The sequence below is a fragment of the Schistocerca cancellata genome, chromosome 10 (genome assembly GCF_023864275.1).
Source record: "Schistocerca cancellata isolate TAMUIC-IGC-003103 chromosome 10, iqSchCanc2.1, whole genome shotgun sequence".
Lineage (NCBI taxonomy): Eukaryota > Metazoa > Arthropoda > Insecta > Orthoptera > Acrididae > Schistocerca > Schistocerca cancellata.
The window spans coordinates 123,055,329-123,065,089 of NC_064635.1; the positions used below are offsets into that span (position 1 = coordinate 123,055,329).

General features: G+C 41.0%; 1 pseudogene; it reads right to left on the reverse strand.

Annotated features, from left to right (window-relative positions):
• Nucleotides 1-382: 382 nt before the first annotated feature.
• On the reverse strand, nt 383-500 carry LOC126106988 (5S ribosomal RNA; annotated as a pseudogene).
• Nucleotides 501-9,761: the final 9,261 nt, after the last annotated feature.

Consider the following 9,761-nt stretch of genomic DNA (forward strand, 5'->3'; position numbering starts at 1 on the left):
CCTCTACATCTGGTAACATCCAGGCACCTTTTCAGGAAGCCAGAATAGAGGATGTGGCCGCACTCTAAAATAAAAAAAATTGTTTCTTAGCTTTCCATTCTACTTTGTCTATTTTTGAACTCTGGGTGCCACAAGTTAAAAAGCGCTTCATCTGTTTCGTGCTTGTTATTAATTTTGTAGTTGTTGGAACACTAATTCTATTAATTGAGCTCTCTGTCTTCAGGCCACAAGTGACCCATCGGGACCATCCGACCGCCGTGTCATCCTCAGTTGAGGATGCGGATAGGAGGGGCATGTGGTCAGCACACCGCTCTCCCAGCCGCTACTATTCGGTCGAGTAGCTCCTCAATTGGCATCACGTGGCTGAGTGTACCCCTCAAAATGGCAACAGCGCATGGCGGCCCGGATGGTCACCCATCCAAGTGCTGGCCACGCCCGACAGCGCTTAACTTCGGTGATCTCACGGGAACCGGTGTATCCACTGCGGCAAGGCCGTTGCCTAATTCCATTAATTAAATTATTAAAGAACAAAAATAGCTCTTATTGCCCACATAGTGCGCTAAATATTTATTTACCGTCACGTATTCCCCTTTCAGTGCTTTATACGCCGCTTCACACTTTTTGGAGTTATTTCGGTTAAATGTGCAATGTGATATTCGAGTGTTATATTGTTAACTAGAGTATCTCTCTCCTGTATCAAGAAATCGCAGTGTCATAGTCTGCCTGCCTTCTGCACATATAGCATTTCTCAAGAGAGTATTCTGTTTTGTAATACGAGAAGCCACTGAGCAAATACTCAAATACACTCCCATCCATTCGCAAGAAAATTATATATTAACAGTTGACTTCCACCACATGCAGCTATCTTAACAAATTTTGCTGAATTCTCTTATTTCCTCGACGTAATACGTAAGGCTTCATAAAAGTATATTTCCTTACTTCTGCCGTTCTTCTTCGAAATACATACACTGTACTGTAGTAACAACTGCAGCCTATAATAACAAGTCGTTGTCCGCCATCTTGAAATTTGACAAAAAACGTGACGATAGTGTAATACCCCTTTTCAGCGCCACGTCAAAGAGCTTTGTCAAAGAAATCTGACGAGCATTTGCTCAAATTTGTTTGTCAAAGAAATATGATAGTGTAACATCAAAAGCGGGTAGAGCAGTGCGGAAAAAAACTGGACCATTGACTCGGATCCTACCCGCACCGTACTGTTTGACGTTTAGAATCGAGCGTCTCCTTCAAATCACTACGACGAGTTAACAGAACGCGCTTACTGTACCTACACTCGCTAAGTAGCGGAGTGGCCAACTTAAAAAGCAGTGGTCAAAGAATAAATAAAGACAAAGTTAGTCTGCTGCGGCCGGGAGAAGTAGACCTGAACTGACAAGAGGGGAGCGGAAATGCTCTCTCTCCTTCTTGAGCATTCTTCTATAGCACCACATTTCGAAAAGTTCTATTCTCTTCATGTCCAATCTATTTATCGTCCATGTTTCACTTGCATACATGGCTACACTCCATACAAATACTTTCAGAAACGACTTCCTACTACTTAAATCTATACTCGCTGTTAACAAATTCCTCTTCTTCAGAAACGCTTTCCTTGCCATTGCCAGTCTACATTTTATATCCTCTCTACTCCGACCATCATCAGTTATTTTGCTCCCCAAATAGCAAAACTCGTTTACTACTTTAAGTGTCTCATTTCCTAATCTAGTTCCCTCAGTATCACCCCACTTAATTCGACTACATTCCATTATCTTCGTTTTGCTTTTGTTGATGTTCATCTTATATCCTCCTTTCAAGACACTGTCCATTCCGTTCAACTGCTCTTCCAATTCCTTTGCTGTCTCTGACAGAATTACAATGTCATCGGCGAACCAAAGTTTTTATTTCTTCTCCATGGATTTTAATACCTACACCGAATTTTTCTTTTGTTTCCTTTACTGCTTGCTCAGTATACAGATTGAATAACATTGGGGAGAGGCTACAACCCTGTCTCACTACCTTCCCAACCACTGCTTCCCTTTCATGCTTCTCGACTCTTATAACTGTCATATGGTTTCTGTACAAATTGTAAATAGCCTTTCCTCCCTGTATTTTACCCCTGCCACATTTAGAATTTGAAAGAGAGTATTCCGGTCAACATTGTAAAAAGCTTTCTCTAAGTCTACAAATGCTAGAAACGTAGCTTTGCCTTTCCTTAATCTTTCTTCTAAGATAAGGCGTAAGGTCAGTATTGCCTCACGTGTTCCAACATTTCTACGGAATCCAAACTGATCTTCCCCGAGGTCGACTTCTGCCAGTTTTTGGATGGGGTATAGCTTAACACAAGAAAAAAGTAATCGTGATTTAGACAGATTTTTCTCTTGCTGTTTCCTTAAAAATACACTGACAGAAAGAATCGCAACATCAAGAAGCAGTTTTGCGATATAAAGTTGGTAAGCATGTTACTAAATCCGAAAATTGATGTCATGTAGAATTTGGCGTGAATGACATGGACACCCAGATAACCCGACATAAATCCCGCCGAACATTTATAGAACATAATTGAGAAGTCAGTTTGTGCACAAAATCCTGAACCGGCAACACTTCTGCAATTATGGTCGGCTATAGAGGCTCAATATTTCTCCAGTGAAGCAACTTAAATTTCTGCAGTGAAGTAACTTAAATCATTTAACAAAAGCAAGTCTTCCGTTCCAGATTGTATACCAGTTAGGTTCCTGTCAGAGTGTGCTGATGCAATAGCTCCATATTTAACAATCACATGTAGCCGTTTGCTCGACGAAAGGTCCATACCCAAAGACTGGTAAGTTGCACAGGTCACACCAGTATTCAAGAAAGGTAGTACGAATAATCCACTAAATTGCCGGCCCATATCATTAAAGTCGATACGTATCAGGATTCTGGTACACATATTTTATTCAAACATTATGAATAACCTCGAAAAAAACAGTCTATTGACAAATAGTCAACATGGATTTAGAAATCATCGTTCTTGTGAAACAAAACTAGCTCTTTACCTGCAAAAAGTGTTCAGTGCTATTCACAAGTGACTTCAAATTGACTCCGTATTTCTACACTTCTAGAAGGCTTTTGACACTGTACCACACAAGTGGCTTGTAGTGAAATTTCGCGCTTATGGAATATCATCTGAGTTATGTGACTGGATTCGTGATTTCCTGCCAGAGAATGCACAGTTCGTAGTAATTGATGGAAAGTCATCAAGTAAAACAGAAGTGATTTCCGGCGTTCCCCAAGGTGGTGTTATAGGCCCTTTGCTATTCCTTACCTATTTAAATAACAATCTGAGCAGCCAAAATAACAATCTGAGCAGCCGTCTTAGGTTGTTTGCAGATGATGCTGTCGTTTATCGACTACTAAAGTCATCATATGATCAAAACACATTGCGAAACGATTTAGGAAAGATACATACACAGTGCAAAAACTGGCATTTGACCCTAAATAATGAAACGTGTGAGGTCATCCACTTGAGAGCTAACTTCAGTTACACGATAAATCAGTCAAAACTAAAAGCCATAAATTCAAATAAATACCTAGGAATTACAATTATGAATAACTTATATTGGAAAGAACACATAGAAAAGTTGTGGGGAAGGATTACCGAAGACTGCGTTTTATTAGCAGGACACTCATAAAATGTAACAGATCCACTAAAGAGACTGCCTACACTACGCTTGTCCGTTCTCTGCTGCGCGGATGGGATCCTTTCCAGAAAGGATTGACTGAGTACACCGAGAAAGTTCAAAGAAGGGCAGCACTTTTTTTTATTATCGCGAAATAGTGGAGAGAGTGTCACTGAAAAGATACAAGATTTGTGGTGGACATCATTAAGACAAAGGCACTTTTCGATGCGGCGGAATGTTCTCACGAAATTTGAATCACCACCTTTCTCCTCCGAACGCGAAAATATTTTGTTGACGCCGATTTGGACAGTCAAAACTAATAAAATAAGGAAAATCAGAGCTCGCATGGAAAGATATATAATAGTTCGTTTTTTTCCGCGCGCTGTACGAGATTGGAATAATAGAGAATTATTGAGAAGGTGGTTCGATGAACCCTCTGCCAGGCGCTTAAACGTGAATTGTAGAGTATCCATTAAGACGTAGTTGTACATGTTGAAGATCGAAGATTCGAATCTTATCATATGTAATATTTTCCTTATTTCTAAATCTAACCAATTAATTGGTTTAAATGTAATGATTTATTTCTAATTCCTTTGCCATGTCATTTTCATCATGGCAATGACTCATTTGCTGTTATTTTTGTACCTATAATTCTTTTCTCGCCTGGAGTCTGCTGTGTCGTGTATACACTACAACCAAGCGCCAACGAGGACTGCTCATCGGTCTGTGACGTGGCAGCTTGTGTAGTCAGTGAGAAGACAGTTTTAGTTGACAAATGGTAGCAAGACATACAATTTGAATTTAGCGCTCCAAGCGAACTTTTCCTGCCTTGGATTGCTTCTAGAAGTCAGCTTTAATAGCGGTGCTCAAAGAGGTCGTGCCTTTAGGTCTGCCGCAGATGGATGACCACCGCTTTCTCGGATACATTACGCATCGCGAGGTTGTGGCTAGCTTGGGCCGTGAGTTTAAATTCAGGACTCTTGCCGCAGTTCTGTCATTGGTAAATTAAAATCAGCTGCCCACAGTGCATCTCGCATTCCCGACATACCTCGCGGCCGCCACTTCCAACACAGCTCGCGTTACACGTTAACAGCATTTGCGATGTGACCTGCCGTATTTGTCTGTTACATGTAACCGAGCGATGGCCGGCGGCCGATGTGAAAAAACCGTAGCGGAAAGTCACCTATCAAGTAATTTTAAACTAACTGTAGATGCCACTTCCTAAACTGCGCGACGCAATTAAATGATTACTCACTCACCATTGTCCCCCCCGGCGACAATTTAGTTCAGAGGTGCCTACGAACTTAGTCTGTAATGGTGCAAAAGCATGCCGCCCTACGAAGTCGGCTCGGGCTCGGCGAGGTTAAAAACTAGGCCCCAGTTGAGAAGTTCATGTGAGCTGTAGGGTACCTTAATGGTGTCACCCTGTCACAGAATTTCACCGCAACTCCGCACAACGCCACCGTGGACGCGTCACACGATGGGAAGGACGTCACATCTCTCTTAACAACTTTGCAGCCCTTCTTTTGACGCTCCTGCCATGGAGGTCAGGACTGCGACGCTGAGCGTTGAAATCACGCGGTCTTCTTGTGGGTAGCCGAGGGGAAACAATTCAGACAGACGACCACTAAGAACCGACACGAAAAGGCCTCAGGGGGTGGCATGATGGACGTGTATGAAACCACCCTTTCGCTTGGGGCGTTGATTCTGTTGTGTACATAGTTCCGCGTAGTCAGCGCGTACACAACTTTCCCACTAGAGCGCACCCTGCTAAGCACAACAGCGCAGGCACAGAGCTCGTCCGTCCCTGCACTACGAGATGGCGCTGCCATAGAGACGGACCAAATTCTGCTTCCGCCGATCCGCGTATTAATATGTAACGGAGACAATGAGATTCCTGCTAACGTAGAACCTTTTCTCCTCTCGGATCACACTCGCGCAGTGATACATGAATGCACGAGATATTATAACGAGTGTACAGACCTCCAATTAGTCAGTCTGCATTAGTCTGTACCAGTCAGTACGAGTTCTACATTTGTCTGTACCAGTCTATAGTCAAGTTTCAGTCTGCGCCTAATAAGATTATGATATTCCTGTACATAGCCATGAAGATATATGTATAGACACTTTTGTCAAGTATCGGAGATATATGTGAGAATAAGATTAATGGACCAATACCAAAGGAATTTCAGATTGTCAATTGTAAATAGCATCCAGAACCAAGTTAAGTAATTTTTATGCTTGTTATTATTTTAATAAATGTGTGTGAAAATTAATCAAGTTCTGTTTAAAGTTGGTCACCGTCAATCTGCTACTCTAAGCGTGCAAGTGGCATTTCTGTCGTCTGACCTAACGGCAGAAGATAAACACGCCACGATAAGACCATGAGACATATTGCTGACACTCGCCTACTTCATTAGAGCGACAGGTCAAATAATCTGATGGTATGTGACTGAAGGTCTTACAGTACGCACACCACAGATTCCTACACATTACGCAGTCGAAAACGACAGTTCGCACAGCGATGGGCAACGGGACTACGTTCTAGATAACGTTCCACACTGCGGCCGCGCCATGGTCGTTTCGGTCCTATTGTAAGAACATCGTGGGGCTGCCATCCAACTGCACATGGTCTGATTCCCTTGGGGTGCAGTGTGTCCGCAAATTTTTGCTCTGGTATGCAGTGTGAAACAATTAGTGGCCATTCAAAACGATTAGATGAACTTCGAATATGGTCCAAATCAGCAAAGGGTGTTTATGCTTTTGTAGCCCTCTTGTGCTGAACTCTGTCAAGAGCGTCGTGTTGCTGTTAATCACACTGCCAACTGTCGTTTTCGATCGCAAAATGTGTGGGAAACAACGTCCCAATGAAAGAGGACGTCTGATTGACACCCTTTTGCCACCTCCTGAGGCCAGATCATCATTGAAACACTTTAAAGAGGTACATCAACATGAAATTCTTAAAACAGTCCAAGAAATGTAAAGTTCATACAGTACCGATATTTTTAATATGTCAAACAATCTATTGAAAGAAATCATACATTACATTGCAGCACCGTGAACATATTCTATAAACCTGTGTCTCATAGAAGGGTTTTTTCCTGATCCTCTGAAACTATGCAAGGTAACACCAGTCTTTAAGAAGGGTGTCAAATCAGATCCTGCAAACTACAGACCAATTTCACTAACTCTAGTGCTAGGAAAAGTCTTTGAAGGTATAATATATCAGCAGATATATGAGTACCTAGAACTAAATGGTATGTTAAGTGCATCACAGTTTGGTTACAGAAAAGGAAGGTCAGCTATACATGCCATAGAACTCTTATTCAGAGACATTCTAGCAGCATTTGAGGACCATGCGCACACACAGGTAACCTTATGTGATCTGAGCAAAGCTTTTGACTGTGTTGACACTCACTTTTGCTCTCTAAACTTGAGTACTATGGAATATGTGATAAAAGTTGAAAACTCATCAAATCATACCTCAATAAAAGGAAACAGGTGGTGACTTCAGGAAGTCATCTGTCAAATATACTCGCGGTTTAACATGGAATGCCACAGGGATCTAAATTGTGACCACTTCTTTACCTTGTACAAATAAATGACTTACCAAGAAATATAGATGTAAAGACATATATGCATGCAGTGATACAACTTTTCTATCTGTAAACCATGTACTTGATAACCTTGTAAGTGATAAAAAATTGGCAAAAGAAAATGCAACATCATGGTTTAATGCCAATGGTCTGCTATTAAATGAAGAAAAGACCCAGAATATGTGGCTCAGTCTATCGAAGACTACAAAAATAGAAAAACAAAAGGCAAAGTTTTTAGGTATCATGCTTGACAACAGTCTAACATGGAACTCTCATGTTGATCACATAGGTGTTAGGTTGTCAAGAGTTATTATTTGTTGAAGAGACTGATGTGTTGTGTGACATTTGAATACGTAAGGACAGCGTACTTTGTCTCTTTTCAATCTGTTTTAAGGTATGGGTTAATACTCTGGGGAAACAGCAGAAAAATTTAATGAAATTATGGTGATCCAGAAGAAAGCAGAGTAATAGCTAAGGTAGATAATAGAAAACATTGTAAACCATTGTTCATTAAATATAGAATTTTAACTGTTATTAATTTATATATTCTTGAAAGTGTTAACTACGTACTTGCTGAACTACCTAATTTAAGTGTAACAAATCAAAGGCATGACTACTACACAGGAACCAGTACTTCTCTGCTGTTGCCACAAAATAGATTAGCTAAAACTAACAATAGTCATAAGTATATGGCAATTAAAATATATATCAAATTGTCTAAAAATGCGTCAATCAAGCCTGACAAATTATTTAAAGAAAATGTTCATAACTTGTTGTTAACTAATCCATTCTATTCATTAGAAGAATTTTTAGAAATGCCCAAAATCAACTTAAATAGGTAAAAATTTATTTTGTAAAATTAATAGGTTAAGTGAACTGACGAAGTCTGTTGCATGTAATAATGCTGAATGACCAATAAAGAATCTGAATCTGAATCTTTTCGTATTGACTCTGAGCGCCGGTGTGTCTCAATTATTAGCCTCGTCCACGCATAACAAAACCGCGCGATTTCGAAGCTGGGTGTCGTGGTTTCACCGTACGTCGCAGAGCCGTGAAAAAAGCAGTGAAATGTGGGTCAGAGGGATGTGACGACCTGCCCACCGCTTGACACATCCGCGGTGGCGTTGTGTAGAATTGTGGTGAAATTTGGTGCCAATGTAACAACATTTAACGCACCTTACAGATCACACGTACTTCTGACCTGTGACCTTTTCTTTCGCGTGTGTCGGCACGTTACTGTCTGAAGCGTCGCTGAGTCAGAGGGTGATGTCGTAGGCCGCTAGGCTTTTACATCATTACTGAGAAAATTTGTAGGCACCTTTGGGCCATATTTCAAACTTAGGCGTCGCAATGGGAACGAATTACGGGGTATCGAAGAAGTGAAATGATATTTTAATTTCGTTGCGTTCTGTAGTATGGTTTCCGAAGTTGTTGTTGTTGTTGTTGTGGTCTTCAGTCCTGAGACTGGTTTGATGCAGCTCTCCATGCTATTCTATCCTGTGCAAGCTCCTTCATCTCCCAGTACCTACTGCAACCTACATCCTTTTGAATCTGCTTAGTGTATTCATCTCTTGGTCTCCCTCTACGATTTTTACCCTCCACGCTGCCCTCCAATACTAAATTGGTGATCTCTTGATGCCTCAGGACATGTCCTACCAACCGATCCCTTCTTCTAGTCACGTTGTGCCACAAACTTCTCTTCTTCCCAATCCAATACCTCCTCATTTGTTATGTGATCTACCATCTAATCCTCAGCATTCTTCTGTAGCACCACATTTCGAAAGCTTCTATTCTCTTCATGTCCAAACTATTTATCGTTCATGTTTCACTTCCATACATGGATACACTCCATACAAATACTTTCAGAAATGACTTCCTGACACTTAAATCTGTATTCGAAGTTAACAAATTTCTCTTCTTCAGAAACGCCTTTCGTGCCATTTCCAGTCTACATTTTATATCCTCTCTACTTCGACCATCATCAGTTATTTTGCTCCCAAAATAGCAAAACTCCTGTACTACTTTGTCTCATTTCCTAATCTAATTCCCTCAGCATCACCCGACTTAATTCGACTACATTCCATTATCCTCGTTTTGCTTTTGTTGATGTTCATCTTATATCCTCCTTTCACGACACTGTCCATTCCGTTCAACTGCTCTTCCAAGTCCTTTGCTGTCTCTGACAGAATTACAATGTCATCGGCGAACCAAAGTTTTTATTTCTTCTCCATGGATTTTAATACCTACTCCGAATTTTTCTTTTGTTTCCTTTACTGCTTGCTCAATATAAAGATTGAATAACATCGGGGAGAAGCTACAACCCTGTTTCACTCCCTTCCCAACCACTGCTTCCCTTTCATGCCCCTACACTCTTATAACTGTCATCTGGTTTCTGTACAAATTGTAAATAGCCTTTCCTCCCTATATTTTACCCCTGCCACCTTCAGAATTTGAAAGAGAGTATTCCAGTCAACATTGTCAAACGCTTTTTCTAAGTCTACAAATGCTAGACACT